General features: G+C 39.4%; 1 protein-coding gene and 1 long non-coding RNA gene across 3 annotated transcripts in view; one reads left to right on the top strand and one right to left on the bottom strand.

Moving 5' to 3' along the window:
- Window positions 1-524: 524 nt before the first annotated feature.
- Window positions 525-10,270, bottom strand: LOC122980367. 2 transcript variants are annotated; one of them, XR_006403032.1, is made up of 4 exons: window positions 10,055-10,270; window positions 9,805-9,939; window positions 2,149-2,231; window positions 525-974 (listed from the first exon to the last, which is right to left on the bottom strand). It is a non-coding gene; the product is annotated as an uncharacterized LOC122980367 (long non-coding RNA). The 2 variants fall into 2 exon arrangements; XR_006403031.1 differs by lacking the exon at window positions 2,149-2,231.
- Window positions 9,205-22,928, top strand: part of LOC122980362 (poly(rC)-binding protein 4-like) — a 179,759-nt gene continuing 166,035 nt past the window's right edge. Inside the window, exon 1 of the mRNA XM_044348301.1 lies at window positions 9,205-9,327. The gene's annotated coding sequence lies outside the window, so the exon portion shown is untranslated. The remainder of the gene's footprint in view (window positions 9,328-22,928) is intronic.

Consider the following 22,928-nt stretch of genomic DNA (forward strand, 5'->3'; position numbering starts at 1 on the left):
TAACATGTGAGGACGATTTACTGAAAGACACTTTGCATGTATCATTAATTAACTGTCATGTAGCAGCGTTTGAACCAACCTCAGTCATGGGTTTGTTTAAAATACATGCATTTTAATATCCCTTTAACGGTGTTGCAAAAGTAGTCATTCCAGATATATTTTTATTTAATTATTTGCAAAAATTGCCTGAATTCGGGCCCCTGCCCCTCTAACATCATCTGTTGGTCCACTTCCATTAATAAAAATGTGTCTCTGTCTAAGCCTTATGAATATACTGTCATCCTGTCTGCTGTTTTGTCTTTAAGAGTCAGAAACACGGAGGACGTGAGCAGAAAACAGAAGATGTTTGTGATATGTTGCTTTGACAGAGTTATTAATCTTAAATACATCAAAGAAGTGGATCCAGTCGGTCATTAAAGTTGCATTTTAATCAGCAAACCGTGTTTCTGCTTGATAAACAGCTCACACATCTGTAAAAAAAAAAAAAAAAAAAAATCAAACACCTTGGCAGTTGAAAACCTGAGTAAGTTTGATGATTCGTTTCACTTTAATGGTCACGTCAGAGTCAAGAGATTTTGTTTTCAGTACAGCATAGAAAGCACAACATATGACATAACATATTACACAATAACTAACAGTCACAGCATCTCTAGACAAGCGAGAGCCGCATGCAGCACGGTGCAAGATGCAGAAATGGTTGTTTTGGTGGATAGAGAGCTGTAGTGCCTCCCAGAGGACGGCGGTTGAAACAGATAATGAGCACGGTGGGATGGGTCAGATATACTTTTATAGCAAATGAAGTTGTCAGGACTCACGAATAAGTACTTTTAATAACGCACAGTAGAAGGAAACCAACGTGTTTCAGCCCGACACATAAGAATAACATCAGAAATAAGGATGAGAGGTCTCCTGTAGCCAGACGCTTTAATTCTGCTGGATGTGGAGTTTGTAGGTTCAGTTCAGGGCTGTTGAGGCTGTTGAGGGGAGAAAATAATATGATGATATGATAATTTCAGCCACTAGGGGTCTCTCAATCAAAACAATAATAAAAGACAAACATACACGCAGATTAAAATCAATAAAAATACTAATTAAAGCTGTTTCACCCAAAAAATCAATATTTCTCTGACGATGTTCGGTGACCACCGGACTTCCTGGAGGGGCTGTTAGCCGAGCTGCTGCTAACATTTGTCCAGTTTATTTCTCTGATAACTTAAGATCCAGACGTCCAACGACTAAAATCCTTCTTCCTGCTAAAAGATATAGTTAAAAACCACCTAAATTTATCATGAAAATGTGACTTAAAACTGAATAAAAGTCCATTTATAACAGTTTGTGTGGAACAACCACAACGCCGATGTATTATCTTGTATGTGTGTAAGTTACTCTTTGGTAGACGCCATTGTAGCGGACAAACACAGCGCCGCCGTATGCATCTGGTGCGTGTTTACTCTTTGGTAGAGGAGGTATGACGCCATCGACAGGCGACCAAATGAAACGGTCCGTTACTTTGATTAAATTACAGATTTCTCTGAGTTTGAAAACTGTTGGAAACATTTGGGATAATGTAAGTACACAACTCAACAACATATATAACATAGGTCTAGTTGTTTTTAGACATTTTAATGTGGAATAATTACATATTATAGCTTTAAAATGATGAATTGTTTTTTTATAAATACTGATGGGTATTATTGGTGTGTATATATTTGTATTTTCTATATGGAGGTTCATGCATTTTCTTATTGTTAGTGTGTAAATCAACTGGTCACTTATCTGGTTGTTGCTGTAACAGAATGTGATATATTTCTTACTATGGCTTCATTTTTCCTCACTACTATATTTGTCTTTTGATGTTGTTTTGATGATTTGCATCAGCTGGTTATTATTCAGCGGCGGGTCCCCGGCTGCTGTTTAATAAGGGTCACACCCACATATGTGTCAGAAACGCGGAGGAAAGCCTCGGGCTGAAACACGTCTGTTTCCTCCTGCTGCTGCTGTGCATTATTAAAAGTGTCACATACTTATTTGCGAGCGCTGATGACTTAATTTGCTATTTTTATACCTTTTGGGTCGACACCTGTTATATTCTGAAGCCCCTCTGAGTTGAGCACACCGGCTCTCTCGTTTGATTAGATACACGTTTACCTGCTTGATCGAAGCAGTTGATTGGAGACTGGACGATTCATGTCTGAGGATTCTGTGTTTCACTTTTTAATTTCTTGAGTCGTCTGAGGAAGAACAACAGTTGAACAGTTGTGAGCAGCTTGATTGATTGATTGATTGATTGATTGCTTATAACTGAACTTTCTGTGTATAATAACTGATGTTTAGAAGTAAAAGGCTTTAATGATTGCATGTTCAGTCTGGTGTCCTTATAAATTACAATATATAGAAAACATTGAGCTACTAAACTATGTCATATAAGAAGAAAATTACAATTACCAACTGTAGTAAACAGGAGACATAAGCTTGTTTACAGAATATATGATGTCACAGCTGAAATTATTCCCACTGAAGTGTTAAAACTTGGATTGAACATCCAGAGGATGTATTGTTGGCTCCTTCAGTTAACTCTTTTAAAAATAGATTAGATAAATTCTGCTCAACAAAGGATATTTTATATAATTATAAAGCTGATTTGTGATTATTTGTGAAATTATTGTTATTCTAAACAAGCATATTGTGATGTTGTTTTGTTGTGTGGTGTTAAAGATTTATATCCTGCAGCAGAAAAATGTCAATATGTTTCAATAAAATGATTGTAACAGCTTTTACAAACTGAAATAATTTAGATTCGTAGATTGATTCATGTGTAGTGAACAACTATCTGCTGCCCCTGCGACCCTAAAACAGACTAAACTGATTAAACTGAATTTTAAACCAAATATTTGGATGAATTTGAGGTCACGACTCTCGATTAATTTCCAGAACGATCAACAATCCGGCTGCTGGGCGATCTGTTGGGTTACAGGTCAGAGATGTGGGCCGGTGGTCTGATTTCCAACATGGCTGCTGTCAAGAGATGGTTAAGCAATAAGTCAGCGTGATGCCGTGGCTGGATGAGATCGGCTGTTGTGAAGGAAGAACGGCGGAATTATTTTCTCACTGTTTCACCTCAGAAGGGAGAGCTCAGCGGGCGGCCACGTATGATTGGCTGCTGACGGTTGCAAAGCACGTCTCAGTCAGGTTTTCTATCAAAGCATCCTTGATGTTAATAACAAGCTCACGCTGCACCTGCTCCCTGCTCTCTCTCCTCTTCTCTGAGAGCATCAGCTGAATGACAAACGCTGTCAGAGAAGGCGAGAGAGGAGAGAGGAGAGAGGAGAGAGGAAAGGTGGAGGGAGTCACTGCCAGATGTTGAAGCTGTTGAACATCATACTGTTTAAATCGTGTTGTAACTGGAGCCTCTTTGATGATAAGTGTTGTGTTTAAGAGTCAGTCGAGCGAGACGCAAACTAGATGTTCTCTATCTGAAGAGCTTCTGCTGATGTAGGAGACAATTTCTATCTTCACAACGCAGACAGATGTTCAGGGATTGATTGTTTTTGTCTCTCTCAGCTGCAGCTCATGCAGGAAAACTGTATTTTTCTTGTGTTTCCTTCCTTTGATAGTTGGAATTTATTGTGAAGGTGTTATTGTTTGTATTGTTTATTGTTTATTTGCATTATTTGACTAAGTAGGTTGGTGGATCTGTTCATCTCTGACCCCCTTCAGGTGACCAGGTGCTCTTCTGAGACATGATTTCTTTACATGAAAACTTTATATTAAAAACTTTACTTCCTTATTGGCGTTTGAATTAAATTAAACTCTCTATTTTCTTTTATATTAGAGGTTTTAATTGATTTTTCTTTTCTTCAATCAGTGCCAAGTCAAGTTGATTTTAAGTTTCACAATTTAGTTTCATAATAAAGGTTTTTTTCAAGACTAAAATTGTAATTATTTGCATATTTACTAACTTTTAGAAGCTACAGGGAGACTTAAAGTGTTTCCATTAACAGCTGTTTGTGTATACGATCCATTTATGATCCATTCAAGATAAATGCGCTTTAATAGGAAAGCAGCTCTTAATGTTTGGAGTTTTCATTCAAAAAAGCAAAATAAATTGATTTATGAATTATTTTTTTTGTAATCTAACCTTCCTGAGACTCTCTGAGGTTTTATATTCACAACCTCAATTTACCTGACAGCTCATAAACAACTCAGATACGATACGATCCAGCTCTGACACGGTCGGAAACGGTGTTTGAGTAAACAAGTCTTCATCATCAGGATGAGACTGGAATCTGATGTATGTGAGTGAGTGAGTTTTAAGAACAGAACGGAAGCTGTATCACATGTACAAATATTATCAGTGCTCCTAAATACTTGTGTTGACAGATAACAGTGGCACCTGTTCAGAATAACTATAATACCAGGACCAGTGTGTGTTAATGTAAAATGCCAGAACACAAACAAAAGGGACTTAATAGAGGTCAGATTATGATTCATGTATGGACCAGGGTCACAGAATGAATTTTCAATCACATTTTAACTTTTGCCATCAATTTGTTCTTGTTGTTCTTGGGTGTTTTGATGTGACCATTACTATTTTTTATTTAGTTTGTTGTGATTTTATTATAGAGATAGATTTTATGTTTTGTCTTTCAAAGTCGTGGGACTAGAGCTGCAACGATTAATCGATTAATCGATCTACTCTCCGAAGAAAATCGTAACTCTGCGCTTTATTTCTGAAATTTCACCAGCTATGATGTCAGTGCGATCATGCTGGGACGTCACAATGCCGGCGTTGGGAAAATCCAACTTCCCTACAAAACACATCCGAGCAGACAGTAACGGAGCGTATCACGATGTTTAGAACAATGGTCAAGCGTACTTTGTACCTCAACGTAAAGAACATCGAAACAACGGATACTACGCATTTCGGGAACTGCTCAGCCACCTGTTTACAAAAACTCTTTCAAAAACTCTCCTACTTTCTGGGCAACCCAGTCGCCAGAAGAAAACGTTGGCATTGAACGTTTCTGCAAACCACAGAAACGGTGAATATCTATGTTATGAATTATGTATCATATCAACATTTCTACCTGTTGAATAATGATGTTTTATGGTGTGACAACGTTGTGGTTAAGGTCTGGTTAGGTTTAGGCACAAAGAACACTTGGTTAGGGTTAGGGTGAGGGTTTTCTCGCCAGAAAAACAGCTGCAAATGTCCTGGTTTGCAGAAACGTACAATGCCAACGTTTTATTCTGGCGACCAGGCTGTTCTGGGATGTCCAGCTCAATCCTGGGCTTAATAAACAAACGGCGATTTGGGTGAACACCAGGGCCCGATGTCTGCATCTTCCTGTTCTTGTCAGGAAATTAACATGAACCACACAAAAGTATCCACTTTGATTTCAGCGTCTTCCGATATTGAACTGGATTCTGTAAATAGCGTTACTAGGCAACTACCGGCAGCAGTCAATCAAAAATAACGCGACGACACATCAGCTTATCAAAAGGAAGTATAAACTCTTAAATCCTGCAGTCATTAAGCACAAGAGGTTGAACTTCTTCCAAACTGTCAGTCAGGCATGAATGCTGCAGGATCTGCCAAGCAGACCCCAAGGGATTACTTGGAGGGCACATAAACATTTGCAGTGTCACCGAGAAAAGTGAAGAAATTCAACATCTTATTGCAGACTCGAATTCAGATTAGCTGTGTCAATCAGAGACCTGGCTACAAAAAAAACTCTCCTACAGGCTACAGTATTTACAGGAGGGACAGACCTGAAGGAAAAGGAGGGAAGATGATGTTTAATGTCAGATACAAATGCAGTGGTGATGTGATAATAGACTTGAATGTATTGGCCTTAATATTACATTATCTCCATAAATGTCTTTCACCCTTGCTGGTTTGTATAAACCTCCCTTCAGCAAAGAGGTGACTTTAAATGGGGATTTTAATATAAATTGGGAAGATAAATGCAATAGAAGAGCAAATTAATTAAACATATTACAAATACCTTTTACCTGGTACAGCTAATAATGGGACAAACAACAAAAAAAGACTGATAGACTTTATATTCAGTTATAAACCAGATAGAAGTATCAAAACATTCAATATGATCACTGAGTTTCTGATCATAACTTAAACCTTGAAAATTCAATTAAAGAGATTAAATAGAATAATATTCTGTCTTATTCTGATGTTGACTGCCAGGTCTTTTTGTCCACAATCCAATGTATAATGAATAATTTTAAGGAAAACTAAAACTGACTGCAGACAAAAAAAAAAAAACAACTCTTCCATGGTTAAGTGGTTACAGACATAAATTGATGAGAGAATGTGATGCGGCACTGAAAGCAAAACTAGTTACTGATAGATTAAAGTTTGTGGGACTAAGAAATAAGGTAACATGAGACATTAGGAAAGCAAAAGCTAATTTTTTTGATTAATGTCATTGACCAAGCAAAGGGAGATGCCAAATTGATTTGCGTGAACTTAAAGAGGTTGAAAGGGAAACATCATACTGGAAATAAAAAGCGCCTTGAAATATTACATAGATATTACACAGGATGAAGCTCAAATAGCAACAACTTTTAATTCATATTTTGTGGAATCAGTATAGTAACCCTTCACCAATCCACCAAGTATGATGCCTGTAAATTACAGTCAGTCTGTGTTTGAGATTTGGGAAATTTCTGAAACAAAAGCAAGAATGATTATAAACTCCCTGAAGAACTCAGACGCCAAAGATGGACTGGACACAATGTTCCTGAAAATGTTTAATGAGTGTTTGTCTGGTCTAATAATAAATGCCATCAATATATCAATAATGAAGGAGTCTTTCCAAGAGCCTGGAAGACAGCTATAATAACACCTATTAACTAAACGGGTCCTTCAGAGGTATGCAATTACAGACCGATTAGCAGAGTACCTGTCATGTTAAAATTAATTGAAAGATCTGTAGCAGAACAACTTACTAACCACCTTAATAAAAGCCCTTTCTGATTGCATCCCGTGCAGTTTGGTTTGAGATTTAACCATTCGACAGAAACTAACAACTGCTTTCTCCTGGAGAATATGAAATCTAAAATAGAGAAGGGGGTAGTTGTTGGGGGCCATATTCCTATATCTAAAGAAGCCTTTGGTTCTGTGGATCATGGTGTTCTACTTGCAAAGCTCTCAGTGTTCGACTTCTCGTCTAATGTTATTAAATGGATGCAATCCTATCTGAAAGGCAGAGCACAGAGGGTCAAGATGAATTGTGATCTGTCCTCAGCCCTTAGTTGTGATATTGGAGTACCTCAGGGATCAATTCTGGGGCCTCTGTTGTTTAGCCTTTACATAAATGATCTTCCTGCTGTACACAATGAGTCTATAAGATTCAAATATACGCAGATGATACTGTCATTTATGTACATGTGATGACCAAACAGCAAACCGCATGTAAGCTCAGGGCAGTGATGGCTGACACCACACGGTGGCTTAATAACTCCTGTCTTCACTTAAACATAAAGAAAACAGTTTGTGTGTTCTTCAGTAAGAGGTCAACAGATAATCTCACACCTAATGTTTATGTTGCAGGAGAAAAGCTGACAGTGGCGTCTGATTACAAATATCTTGGTGTAACAATTGATTCTAACCTTTACATTTAAAAACAAATTAAGATGGTAACAAATGTAGTACAGCTCAACAGCAGCAACACTGTATTTCAACGCCATGATCGTGTCATATTTGTCTTACTGTTCGACTAGCTGGGCACAACCTTTCTGTACAACACTCAAACCTGTACAGTCAGAATACCACCAGCCTCTTAAGGTGCTCGACAGGAAGCCAAACACCCGTCACCATTGTTACCGTCTAAGAAATCATAATTTACTGAGCTGGGACAATCTTATCAAATTTACAGATGTTTGTCTTCTCTATAAGATTCTGTGTGGAATAATCTGCCAACACGTATCAGAGACTGTGACACTTATCATTCATTTAAAATGAATTTAAAATTATGGTTGAAAGACAATCAAGTTGTGACGATACTTGTGACTTATTCAAATAACCTGAAGTGTGCTTAGTTGTATTGTTTTATATATTGTTGTCCTTGTTTTAAAGCATTTTATGTGTTGTTATGAAGTGTGCTCTGCTATATGTACCGTACTCCTGTTTTAATATATTTTATAGTCTTTTGCAGCCGTCGTTACACCTGCTCAGGGACTGCAGTCGAAAATTAGCAAAGATGGCTAAACTGGCACATTTACAGAAATGTCTATTTGTATGCACTGTTCCTGTAACTTTAAACTGTATAAAATGAAATAAAAATATGTTGATAATTAATTGTTTTGATTCATTTTTTTAAAAAAATGTTAAAATTCTCTGATTCTAGCTTCTTAAATGTGAATATTTTCTGGTTTCTTTAGTCCTTTATGATAATAAACTGAATATCTTTGGGTTGTTGACTGTTGGTTTAGACAAAATCAAACATTTTAGGTTTCAACTCGCACTTTTCTGATATTTTAAAGACCAATTAACTAATCAATTAAACGATTAGTCGAATGGAAATGATTGCAGCCTCACGCCATGTTGGAAATAAGTGTTTCCACTTTAACATGTTATCCTTTTTTTATGTCTGTAAACCATAAATAAATAATATTATCATATCATTTAACCCTGTCTTGGTTCAGAGCCACGTTCAGTAAAGTAGCTCCATCTTTAATTACCTCTTGCCCACTCTAGATGGCAGCAAGTGGAGAGAGAGAGAGAGAGAGAGAGAGAGAGAGAGGAGGTGAAAACTGGCAGCTTCAGCTTTGAATATGGAAATAGGCTCCACTAATCTCAGCTCTGCATATAACACGGCGGACTTGGCAATAGTAAGAGAAAATCTGCACAGCATGCTGCATATGTGGTTACCTTAAATAAGAAGAACCGCCACTATCACTTCACAAGCTTTAATCACCGGGAACACACATGCATGTGCAGGTTTTTTATTTATTACTCGATCATTCCTGACATTTAAAATCATCTTTCTTCCCCAGAAAAAAAAATACAAAAACAACATTTTCACATCCTGACAGTCTGTAGCTGCTTTCAACACTAACTGCCTTATTTCCTGTAACAATCAATCCCACTGTTTCTAATTGGATGGGGTAGCACTCCCCCCCCCCCCCCCCCCCTCCTCCCCTCCTCTCCTCTCCGGTTTATTGTCACTGACAGTCGGATTATTCCCTCACAGCAGCAGCCTGCTCCCTCTCATCCTCCTGCTCTCCGTCCGACAATGCGGGCACCAACTAAGGATTTATAATTTTTCTTTATTCACTCTCCGTCGTTGATTCTTCGTCTTCACGGTAAGAGAATCTCTTCCTCTCGATCCAATATCGCTTCTGATCGTTTTATTATTTTGTAAAGAAACATCTGCTCGGCTGAAAACCATGTGCACGTCAAATAATAATAATAATAATAATAATAATAAAGCGCAGGAGTTGTACGGAGAGAATAGACTTTGTGTTGTAAAGTGTGTTATTATAGGAGCTGTTGTGTTAATGTCAGTGTGGTTAAGCGGTGCCACTGAGTTTAACTTCCAGAGAACTGCAGCTGTATGCGGGCGTCTGGTTTTAATATGTGTTTATTACATGCTGGGTTTTTTTTACTGATCATAATGAGCTATTTTAATGTAATTAAATACTCCCAAGACGCGATGTGTGCGGTGCAGAGTGATGATTAACGTTGAGTCCTGCGGTTTAAAACGATGTGGCAGCGCTGTGTGTGTGTGTGTGTGTGTGTGTGTGTGTGTGTGTGTGTGTGTGTGTGTGTCAGTCAGAGACCTGGGGGGAGCTGTGTGCTCTTATAGCGCACCGCGGGAGTGCACGTTTCCCCTTCAGACGTTTAAACCTTCAATTTTGTCCCAGGGACCCCCCGTATTTACTCGAGTCAGTGCTGAAATTGTGCGCTGTGCATGGCTGGAAGAGAGACGGAAATGAAACATCTGAAGGAAAAAACAGTCATCCTTTTAACACGAGCTACACTCTGAGATATTTATATCATTTATGATTATGATAGAAAATTGAATTATACTTCTCTCTCGCTGGTGACTGGAACTGCTCCTGAGGAGGGACCTCTGGACTTTACTTTGATAAGCAGTCCTCGTCCTCTTAATAGAAGACACACCATTAACACCCCCCCCCCCCCCCCCAGTCCACAAGTCCCCTCCACCTCCCAAAATTTGGGTGGCATATGGCTTCTTCTTCCCCAAAGGCTCACAGATGTTCAGTCCTTACATCAGCAGCCTAGTTTGGAGACACTCAAACTACCAACTGTGTGTGTGTGCGTGTGTGTGTGTGCGTGTGTGGGGGGGGGGGGGGTGTTAGTGTTTTTATAGGAGACTGTAGCTCAGTAATTGGTAAGGTCTGATCTCCTCGTGTTCTCACTGGAGGGGCTATAATACTCAGCTGAAGGTAATCCTATGCAAAAAAAAAAAAAGAAAAAAAGGGGGGCAGAGTAATCCTGTGATATATTTTAGTGGGATACTATGCAAATTTCTGTCCCCACAGGAGGTAGCACCGGAGCAGGAATCAACCTTTTCTACTCGTGAGCCTTGAAATATATAAAGCAAAGTCTTCTTCTCCTTATCTCAGGCTGCATGTTCATGAGTTACGAGCAGTTTGAGCAAAAGAGTGACGGAGCCTTTTTTAGACTATACAGAGAAAACTATACAGTATTAAACAATACGGGATTGAAGAAAAATCTGACAAATAAACATCTTTGTGTTTGTTAGACAAAAGTCTCTATACTTCAGGGATAGTATGACATGAGATATGACCTTCTAATATAATAACTATGAAACACATCCTATCACAGATACGTATCTCTTCAATAGGAGTATTAGTGAGTAATTATAAGGTAATTATGCCAACAGCGAGAACTATGTGACTGATACAATGATATACTGTAAAATGATTGTACACTCAGAAGTTTTATAATTTACACTGCATTAACAGCTTGTTCTTTAATGTCAACAACAGTCCCTTTTGTTTGTCTTACAAAAGGTTTACATTGAAACTCTTCACACGCAGTTTTACAGTCTGATATGACAGCGGTGCAGTGACCTTGTAGTTACAGCAGTGGTGCCTTGAGATTTACAGAGTATGAGCCCAGTTTCCGGGTGGGGACATCCATCTTTTACAGTAGCTGCATTATCCTCACTGGATTAGTCAAGGATGTCAAGTGATGCTCTAGCAATCTACTGTACTTCATTGTGGTATCAGGCCTTCACAGATGCCCCAGAAACAGCTCAGGAAGTTGTCAGATCAGCTCTTGTTGCTCAGCGGCGCTGCTGGACGGCAGCATATAGGGTACAAGGGGGGGCGCCGGATTCATTTCAGAGCTGCGGGGGGTCAAAAAGAGTGTGTGTGTGTGTGTAGTGGTATATCAAGTATGCTCTCAGTATGCTTTTGCGCAGTAATTATAACTTGCTTTTACCACAGGGTGGCGATGTAATTCCAAACACAAAGCAGCTAACTGGTGCTTGTGGGATTCGAGAACAGCGAGCAGGCAATAGGAATGTTAACGTCGTCTTTGTGTTGTAAGCAGCCAGGCCTCGAATCTATATTTAACACAAAATCAGAAAAAAAACACATTACTTCATTTCTGCTTCACCTTTGCAAATTATCAACATGCAATGTTGTTGTGAAAATGTCTTTCATAGACTGCAATAGCATCAATAAAGTTTGGGAGCATCTCGGTCGCCTTTTCTTAACGTGTGTGTTGCCTGTGGAATTATTTTACCGTATGTCTTAGAGCAGACGCGAATGACTGAAACATCTTTTTACCGTAAGTGTTGTAATATAGGGGCATTTGCAGGGATACACAGCTTTAAAAGAATGTGGGAGGAGGGTAAAGCGGGAGCCCGATGGCCTGTTAGACGCCTGACTTCTCTTCATACCCTCGACAGAAAAATATTTACTCAGTTTCTTGTTATAACCAGAAAATTTTTTTGCTTTAACAAGATCCTTTTCACGTTATAACAATATAGTTAAATGTTGATGACACTCATTTCCTGTTATTACCAGATCCAGACGAATAACATCATATCACTTTATCTTGTTATTTCACAAAATTAATGTATCTCATTTAAACCGACTTTTCTCATTATAATAGCTTAGTAAGTTGTTATAAAACCATATAAACCATTTTTACTTTTTCTATCCGATGTAGGCTACAATATCGTCTCTTTAAACTTATCATGTTATAATGAGAAAAGTTTAATCTTGTGAAATAACAGGAAAGTTTCTTGCTATAACTAGTTAAAGTGGTTTGTTATAACAATGACAACAATAATCTGGTATCTAGTAATAAAAAATATCTTGTTTTAACATAAAACTGAGCAAATAATTGTTGTCACGGTGGCAGCAATACGACGCCGTACCGCTGTCGTTCATGACATCTGTCGTCAGTATCGCAGCAGTAATGTGACATTAATAGATTTGACTTGTGGAATCAGGAGAAGCTCAGGTGGAATTAATAACATTAACGATGGCTGCACTCTGTTGTTTAGATGAGCCGGTTCCAGCTCCCTCACTGACTGACACGACTCACTGGGACAATTAAAGGAAGTGAGCCTTCGTTATTATTTACGAGAACGTCCTCCCAAAAAAAAACGACACAACAGGTCGTAATGTCAGTCAGCTAAAAACGACATATAGTTACGTTTGAGTGACAGACGCCATCTAGTGGCCGTAGTTATTATGAGCCAGACTTTGGACTTCGCTGCAGGAGACCGCTGTTTGTTTCCTGTTTCTAACCTTGACCCTGTGGTTTATTATTGTAGCCACGACGACGAAGGTGGACTAACTTTAACCCACAGCACATGATTCTCTAACCTTAACAAAGTGATCATTTTAACCCAAACCATCATCTTTCCCTGAACCTAACACAGACAGATGATGTCGTCCTGCTGGTTACTGCTGATAGAGACGCTGCTATGTGTCGTTCAGGAGTCACATGATCAAACCACATATTTGGTTGTTATTAACAGCTGTGCTTTTGTCTGCTTTGACGAGTCAAAACGTCTGTTATGAAAAGGTTCGGGTGTCGAGCGTGTGCTTTAATGAATTAGTTTCACCATAAAACTAAACTGTTCAACATTTCAGGATCCATTAAACACAACAAACCAGTTAGTTTCTTGCTGACACAAGAAAATATGTATTGAAACAATTCCCACATGGTGCGTACGTACATGAAGACAGTGTCTGCTGTCCATACAGGCTGCGAAAAGATCGTTTTCTAACTTTATTATATCAGCCGAAGCATAAATGTCTGAATCAGACAAATCAAGCAGGTTTTGTTCCGACAAATAATCCACAACCCAAAAAAAATAATCAGATCACTGAAAGAAACCACAAAACATGTGAGAAGCTGAAAGCAGTGAACTTTCTTACAAAATGATTTAAAACAACAGTCGGCAATTAATTTTCTTGCAGCTCTAAAAATAACTCAGTATGAAAATAATTGTATTTTTTTTAACACAGTATGTGCAGGAATCTGACACCATGTGGAGAACATTAAGAAGTTTTTTAAGGCTGCTCACCTTGATGTTATATTCAGGTGTGATGAGGAGACAGGTGCAGCATACTGCTTTCTTTATTATGCTGTTTAGTAGACTTACATTAAAACACAGATATGCTCTAAATGCATCAGATGCACTCAGTCAGTAACATCAAACTAGCTACATCAAACAGCCCGGTGATGCTTCTCCCCCCCCCCCCATCCCGTACTCACCGAGATGAGCTTTAAAAAGGAGAGTTTAATCTGGGCTCTGCTGCTGTTGGGTTGGTGGGCTGCATGCGTGTGTGTGTGTGTGTGTGTGTGTCTGAGAGCTCTGAGTGAGAGGGGAGGGGATTTTAGGAGGCATACTTACATTTCAAAGTAATGGCCTATTTATAGGGCAGACAAACAGCAGCACAGCGAGAGAGAGCGAGAGGAAAAGAAGTCCAGTGCCTATGGCCTGTTGTTGTTGTTGTTAGCATCGAGGAATGCACCAGTGCTTGTTGTGATAAGGAGAGAGTCGAGGGGTTGCAGCCACGGCTTGTTAGAGACATACGTGACTGCACACACACACACACACAGTAGAGTGCCAGAACATACACAGAAACACACACACACACGGAGCTTCATTTACATTTACCAGTGATTACACAGTATGGATACAGCCGCACACAAAGGCAGACACACAACAAACAAACATACAGCACAAACATGCACATTTTTTTTTTGGGATTAATGCTAATTTATGCTGTTTTCATCAACACTTTGGAGTTCAAAGATGATAGTGAGCTCTCAGCTTCTACGGCTGGGAAATGAAGCATGCCGGATCATGTAAGTGTGTGGCTAATCGCAGATAGATGATTTATTTAGATGTGTTTACTTCTCTCTCAGTGTGTGTGTGTGTGTAACTGGTTGTAGATAGCAGACCTTTCTGTGTTCATGTACGTAGGAGTGTGATCATCAAAGACTTACAGTAGATATTGATCACAGCCTTACATGCATGGCGGCAGCGGCGGCAGCAGCACTAGCAGCTCGAGGCTAACAATGTGACTTCTTGGATGCTAAACAAATTAACTCGGCCTGTTTTGTATACGCTACGTCGGAATGAACCCTGGCAAACTCAAATCTGCTGGATATAAACGTGTGTAAAATGTCAGGGACACCTGCTGTTTGCCATGAAATAAAAAAAAAAAAAGATGCCCAGGAGACTCCAGATGAAAGCTCTGATCCCTTTCATTGATTTTACTGATTAAATCGGCAAAAGTCTTGAGGGGGTGTTGGAGAGGACGACTCTGGGACATGGATTTGTCACAAAGGGAACTATGTGTAAGGGCACTGTTCTGTAATAAATACCAACTCAGATAAAGCAGCTACAATCAGTATTTATGCAGAAACTCCCCTTCGGCTTTACGGAGCTTTATAGAGAGTTTCAGCTCGTTGTTTATCAGTCCAGCTGCAACTTTTTACTGTGTTGGTTCACTCTCAGCGCTTTCATAGTGTCGTTTTCCAGCCTGTCTGCACAAGAAAAACAACGGTATAGGTCTAAAATAGGTCTAAAATTCAGTAAATTCATATTACGCTGCTATGGGTCGTTGTGGAGTGCAGGTACAGTCGTCCTGTGTGGTCTGATCCCCATCTGTCTTATAAAGGGCACTGAAAACCTTCATATATGTAGTTTTGGTGAGAGGACGTGTTCATTTCATTTGTCATTCTACAATGTCTGTAACTTCCACTACAGCAGCTACAGCATTATTAACTTTTTATGGTTGTATTTTGGTGTTAACAGCACTTGTTTAAAGTTAGAGAAAGATCATAGTCTTGGTAAAATCAGCTATAATGTATGTTTTATATAATAATGTTCAAATGTCAGTGTTGAACAGTGTTTGGCTCGTAATGATGAACCTACTGAGAATTATCAGAGACTCTGCAGCTCCTCTCGGCTTTACGGAGCTTTATAGTGAGTTTCAGCTCATTGTTTATCTGTCCGGCTGCAACTTTTACTGTTCTGGTTCACTCTCAGCGTCTCATAGCATCGTTTTCAGAGAGAAAAAGCTGTAAAAAAAAAGCCGCTGTACACTACCTGCTCAGCACCAAACGGCCAAACAGACACATTTAGCTGTAGACTAGCTGGTGAACATAGTGGAGCATTTAGCAGCTAAAGAGCCAGATATTTCCCTCAGGAGTCAGTGGAGAGTAAAAACAGAACTAAAAGAGAGTGAATATTGGACTTGGACAGATGTTGAGAAAGAAGCCTCAGTGGGGTTGTTCTGTTTCTGCTGGATGTTTACCTAAATCTAAACAATTATTTGTTGTAGGGCTGCAGATTATTTTCTTGACTAATTGTTTTTTTTTTTCCTATAAAATGTCAGAAAACTTTCTAGAGCCCAGAGTGTCTCCAGATGTCTTGTTTTGTCAGTTTACTATCATGTATGACACAGAAAAAGCATCAAATCCTCACATTTGAGAAGCTGCAACCAGCTAATTTTTTGGCATTTTGCTTAAAAAGTGACTGAAACGATTAAATGATTATCAGAATTGAAACAAAACTGACATGTTTTAAGTTGCATTTTGTTTTTTAATGTTTAGAATATGGTTAAATTCTACATTTATTGATTTTACTGTGTTTACTCGTGCTGTATTTCTTGTTCTGTGTTAAGCTGCTGCAGCGTTCAGTAACATCGCTGCAACATTGATGTGATGTTATGTTACATTGCAGTGTGTTGCGTGCAGTTTGCAATTTGATTTCTTCTAAATTGAGACGTGGTGGTGCAGAGTGGCTGGCTCTGAATCCCATATGCTACCCCCACACAAAACACACACACACACACACACACACACACACACACACACACACCTCTTCTGCCTGTGATCTCTCCTGTTATGCCTCCTTCTCTGTTTTCCAACGCTGCGAATGAAAGTGAATACAGCAGCAAAGACAATGACCTGGCTTTGAAAACAAGTAAGGTGAAAGAAGAACGGACCCGTGCTACATTCATACTATATATATTTTTTTGGCTTTAAGAGGGGAAAAAAAGGCTGAGAAAGCCATTAAATCCTGCAGAAACATGAAGGTTTTGAAGTCTCAGGAGAGTTTGCAGGGTGCAGACTCACAGCTTCAAGTTGTATAGATGGACGGAAGGACTAAAAGACTTGGAAATACTCTGAAAATGTCAAGCGCACCAACATGGAGCTTTGTTGTGGAAGAGAGGCTTGTAACATTGATCTGTGATTGTAACATCCCTCCACATGTTTCTAAAGCTTCCCCACCATCTGAAAGTGGAATTTCAAGCTATTTCTTTAAGTGTAGTCAAGATAAAAAAAAAAGATAAAGTATTTCCTCTAGGAACCCCTGTGGTGCCACCAGCCTCATTAACAATGCCAGCTCAACATCTTTGTCTGGAGTGTCGGAGTTTCTGGCAGACGCAGCATAGTTTGCCTGACTGGAGACTGAAACAGATGCTGAAAAATAAAAAAAGAAACTCATTCAGAGATATATAAGGCTATGTCTTAAAAAGAATCTTCATTTAAATGAGAAATATATGAACATTTCTTTTTATGCAAATTGGCTTAAAGTTATATTATCATATGTGTTTGCATTGGATCTTGTCTTAGGTTCCTCTGAATATCAGTTCCTTGTAAAAATGTAAAAAAAAGTCTAAGAAGCATAATGGTTACTGGTGGATAGTAAGTCAAATAAATGAAGTAAAGAGTAAAAAGCTGTGTGCATGAAAAGGAGTTTATTTACTCTGCTGTTATAACACATTAAACATCACAACTATGTCGCTGGAAAGAGGAAGTAAAAATGAGGCAAAATTAAAAAAAGAACTGAAAAACATATTTTAAGGTGGATGGCTTAAAATGTTATACATTCAAATCTGGTGACCTGCATTCAGATCTTAAATCAAACAGGAAATTCTCCTTTTCTTTTCATTTATTTGTTAAGGAACCATGTCAAATATTTAACACAAACATTGTCATTTGATGTATTGCATGTAGAGCTAATTCACATGTGCAGGATATGACGCAGGATTACACACATCTGAAGAAGAACTCATCTTAAACCTGCATTAACTGATGTTTTGTCTGCTAGTTTTCATCAGAAACAAGTAGTGAACACAACTCTGACATATCATCAGCTTTTAAGTTGATATGTTGAACTTGTTAGCAAACAGTTGCTTATTTCCACATCCAGCAGTTATGGAGCAACATTATCATTCATGTGGAGTCGTGTTTCTGTCCACCTGGTGAATGTAAGTCCAATATTCACTCTCTTTTAGCTCTGTTTTTGGTCTCCACCAACTCCTGAGGGAAATATCTGGCTCTTTAGCTGCTAAATGCTCCACTATGTTCACCAGCTAGTCTACAGCTAACTGTGTCTGTTTGCTGTTTGGTGCCAAAACGACGCTATGAGAGCGCTGAGAGTGAACTAGAACAGTAAGAGTTGCAGCCGGACAGATAAACAATGAGCTGAAACTCACTATAAAGCTCCGTAAAGTCAAGAGGGGCTGCAGAGTCGCTGATGATTCTTTGTAGGTTCATCACTACGAGCCACCCTAAACCTAATCCTAACCCTAACCCTACTAACCCTAACCCTCCTAACCCTAACTCTACTAACCCTAATCCTAACCCTACTAACTTTAATCCTAACCCTAACCCTCCTAACCCTACTAACCCTACTAACCCTAACCCTCCTAACCCTACTAACCCTAACCCTCCTAACCCTAACCCTACTAACCTAACCCTAATCCTAACCCTAACCCTCCTAACCCTAATCCAACACATTACACATTGACAGATCAGACACTCAATCATAAAACTATACATAAACTGACCATAACAGCAGCATGCAGTGTAACATAACATAAGCCGTCCTGTTACAAAGTGTGGCAGAACACAATTTTACACAGAAAACACACACAAAAAACCCAACTATGAAATAATGCAGTGTACTGTAGCATCAATTCACCACAACACTGAGAACAGAGCAGTCCAGACCTGAAGCTAATATCCAGCCCACAGCTGAAGAATGGAGGCATTGTTCACATCAGCAGGGCGAGAGGAAAAACAAAATATTTTCCACGAAATGCCCTTTTACGTAAGCTTGTCCCTCTCTTTTTATTTTTTATCATCTTCATGTTCTTGTTTTTCTCTCTGCCTCACAGAAATTGAGGTCAGCGTTAATTGAAATTCAGACACCTATTAATTAGTGAAAGGATTTCTTTTTCTCCCTCTGTCTCCTTTTCCTTCTTCTATCTTTTCTTTCTTGTTTCTTTTTCTCTCCATTCTCCCTCTTTCTTTTTTTCCTCTCTCTCTGTAGCTCCAACTGTTCCATAACTGTTGTTCTGTCTCTTGTGGGAATTTCTTTACTGTCCCACACCTTCCCTCTCTTCTTCTTCTACCCCTCTCTGAATCCCCCTCACATGTGGGCTTCTCTTGATGGTCGCTACAGTCATTTTGCTCCTAGATCGAGCTGTTTTGGGTCGACGTCGCAGCTTTTGAACAGCCGTTCTCTTCAGGGAGTTTCACTAGTCGTTCTCCTCAGAGATGAAGCTGGCTCTGGATTAATCCAACTCAAGTCCAAATCATTTACAGCCCCACTTTCTCAAGCTGCGATCTACAGATTATTTATTAGACAGCTGGTCAGTTTGTTGTCAGGCAATTTGTTAATTAAAGGAATTTGGCCGGACTGTGAGAGAGCGGTGGACCGATGATTAAAGACAGGAAATACTGAGGATTGTTAGGACGTGTTACCTGAACTCATTTCCTGTTTCGCTCACAGTCTGTGGAGAAGCTGTGAGAGAGAATCACAGATACAAAACACAGAAGAAGAGAGAGAATGAACATGAATATTGAGATGTTTTAAAATGGCTGCCAGGCGCATAAAGTCTGTGTTTAATGAATATATGAACGTCATGGGAAACTATTTTCAAGATTTGTCGACTACCAGTCTTCTGATTTTTGCCTGCATGAGTTTTCCTTTTGCATCCTGGTGAACTCCAGTACCCATAAGTCTCGAATTAAAAATACATCCGGGCCAAATTTTAAGAAGCACCAACCAGAAATGTGCTTTTTATCTATATTTATCTATAATGCCGTTTGAGGAACACTCAAACTGTCTCAAATACAGGTTTTGAGTCTGTTTGTCAGGTCTTCACTCTAAAAAGTGACACAATTCGGTTTACTCAAACCAGACGGTGGTCACATGACATCTCAAGTCACCAAATATTAGCCAGATTGAGTGTCCATTTCCTGTTTGGGTGTGACATCCAGCAGGTCAGAGTTCATGGAGCGGTTGTGTTCGTTCAGCCAATAGAAACACTGCTGTGTCCGGAAATGGAGACGTTATTATTCTTGTGTGTTTCATCACTATTTTTTGTAAATTATCAGACTACAAACTGTAGCGTAGCTCTCATACACTGTTTACAGTTTGTAATCACTATGATCAGTATTTATTCTTTACCTGCGTCACAAATGTGACATTATGCAACAGAACTTTCAGAGAACGTAAACGTCAAGCGTCCATAGATATATTTGAGTGTGCTGTGGATGGACGCCACTTTCCCACAATGCAACGTGCAGCAGAAACCGATGATGGAAAAAACTGTGAAGGGCAGCATTGCATGCCTCGTGGTGTACAGCCTGCTGGTATATTATGAAAAGAAGAAAAAAAAACATACAAGGAAACCGCTGGAAAAAAATGTTAGAAGAAGAAGCTTCCATTTCCAAATGAGTCAGATCACATGACGTCCTTTCCTTTACTACGAGATATGTATTCAGTAGGGTTGTGCCCAAATACAAGTACGTTATTCGGCAAAGCACAAATAGTGGGGTTTTTATGAATATTTGTTTCAGACAAATATTTTAAAAATTATTTGTTTTCGGGAAGAAAAATAAAACACGTCAAATACCAGCGTGCAGGTCGGTTACATCACTATCTCAGTGTCTCTCCTCTGCTCCGCTGTGACGTCTATCAGCAGGTCTCAGTGAGGGGAGTCACATCCACCTGCTACATGACGCACATTTCCTAATTTGGACATCACTCCCAGAGTTGGGAGTGTTCCTCAGAGATAAAGCTGAACTACTGACACACGCTTCATGAACACTTATTGTAACACTTTAATTTTCTAAAATTAAAAGCGTAATAAAAACAAAAACAGGATTTTTAAACGTCTTTCCACTTTTATTCAAATACAAATACAAATAATTTTGCTGCCTCAACAAATACAGATACAAATACAAATACTGGGCTCTCTGCACATCCCTAGTATTCGGCTTCATTTGTTGTAGACTAATTGCACACTGACAAACACAGTATAGTGTGATGTGTAGTGTGAACACTATATAGAATAAGTATGTAGTCAGACTCTGATGAAAGATCATCATTAAAGTCAGAAGTTGTTATGATGTGATTTCCCAGAGTGCAACACTCTCTCTGTAATAATAGATTCTTTATAAATCTACTGTTTGTAACAGTAAAAGTGTCCCTTGTTGTTACTATACATGTTTGTTGGACTGTTTGCTTTCACACAGCAAGACACTATTTATAGTTTTTTGTTTGGATTCAACTAACGAATTTCTTTACTGCGGGTTATTCTGAAGATTACTTTTCTCATTTAATCAGTTAATTATTTGGTGTTATGGCTCAGTTAAAACAGACTTGGACCCAAGAGCACTACTAGCAGACACAGCAGAAACGGTTGAGTTTTAATTGTAAAAACAAAACAACAGGCGGGCAGGGTGGCGAGAAGAAATGGCTCGGGTGCTAATGGCTACTGATGCAAAAGACGATCTGGTTAGAGAATGAATGGGAACGGGCCGGTATACATACTACTGGGTATATTGGGGAAGTGGAAACAGGTGAGCAGGAGGGCGAGGAAGAGTCAGGTGACAGGTGAGTTAGTTCATGGAAGGAAAGAAAGTAAACAGAATATGAGATTCTGCTGTGACAGTTCGGACAAATAAATGTCAGAAAAAAATTGAATTATGTCCTTCATAACTTCCCAGAGCCTGATGTTTGACGTCATCTGGTGTCCAAAAGTCAAAAATATTACATTTACAAAAATAAAAAAACAAAGAAAAGCAGCAAATCTTCACACTGAAGCAACAGAAACCAGTTGCAGATAAATGTTTAGTGAATTAAACAGATTAATCGACTAATTGTTTCAGTTTTGTGTGATCATGTGACCCGTTGTCTACTGAGCTACTTACCAACATCCACAGATTATAATTAGTATGAATTATCCTTTTGTAGACGACGTATTTAGGAAACTAAATGATCAAACGTATTTTTTGTTGTATAAAAACAACAACAGAAGTCTTGTCCTTGCTTCAGGCTCCGCAGCATGCAGTGCATGACTGTCTGCAGTTAGTCTTAAATATCTCATGATTGGCTGCTGTGTGTGTGATGTTGCCCTGTGGAAAAGCACCCCCCCCACCCCCCCACCCCGCCAACCCCCCCTCCATCTCTCTTTCTGGCTTCTTGCTTTGTGTTTACATGGAATATGTGTTCTGAAATCCCCTCCAGTCCCCTTGGCTTGATGCTGTATGGTTTACAAACATGTCATTTTCTCTTTCTTTCCTTCCTTTTTTTTTCCCGGAGCAGGAAAAGCTATAATAATAAAAGCTTTTGAAGCATCATGTTCCCTCAAAAAGCTTTCGTCGATATCTCGCTGCCCTTTTCCGGGGCTTCCACCGGTTACAATTTTGAGTTCAGATGTGTGAGTTGTGCCTTAGACATGACTTAGAAACTTTTGATGGTATTGACTGGATATATGTGGTCGCTAATGGACGTGATTGTGCAGCTCTGAGAGTGACGTGTGTCAAGAGTGTCTGTAAGTGTGCGAGCGAGGGGAGCTGCAGAGCCTGAAGGAAGGCCATGAGAGAGAGGTAGAGAGCCTCTTATCCTAATGCACTTAAAGTCTCCAGAGGAAACACGGGGGGAAAAGAGAGAGAGAGAGGATGGAGATGGAGATGGTGGGAAGAAAGGAAGAGCAGCGATCAAGAGGAAAGATGTAGTGAAGTGTGTGTGGGAGAGATAAAAGGGGGGGGGGGGGGGGGGGGGGGGGGGGCAAAAAAGGCAACAGCTGGAGAAGACAAGTGAAAGATGAGATACGAGAGAGGAGAGAGAGTAATGGTGGTTGTGAGCCATCAGATAGTGAAGGTCAGAGGTTAATAACTGTGCTGTGGTGAACGGTGGAGGAGAAGGTTCGGAGGAGCAGGACGACGTTAATAATGAGTGACGTTTAATATGTGATCCAGTTACAGGAGAACGAGTCGGGTTCAATTCGTGATGCACGTAGTACTCACGGTTCAATGCACTCGGGATACTTTTAACACTGTAAAAGACTGTAATACTGTACGATGATACTAAGTATAATTCAAAATAATTCTTGTGCATGCCTCATTA

The sequence above is a fragment of the Thunnus albacares genome, chromosome 4 (genome assembly GCF_914725855.1).
Source record: "Thunnus albacares chromosome 4, fThuAlb1.1, whole genome shotgun sequence".
Classification (NCBI taxonomy): domain Eukaryota; kingdom Metazoa; phylum Chordata; class Actinopteri; order Scombriformes; family Scombridae; genus Thunnus; species Thunnus albacares.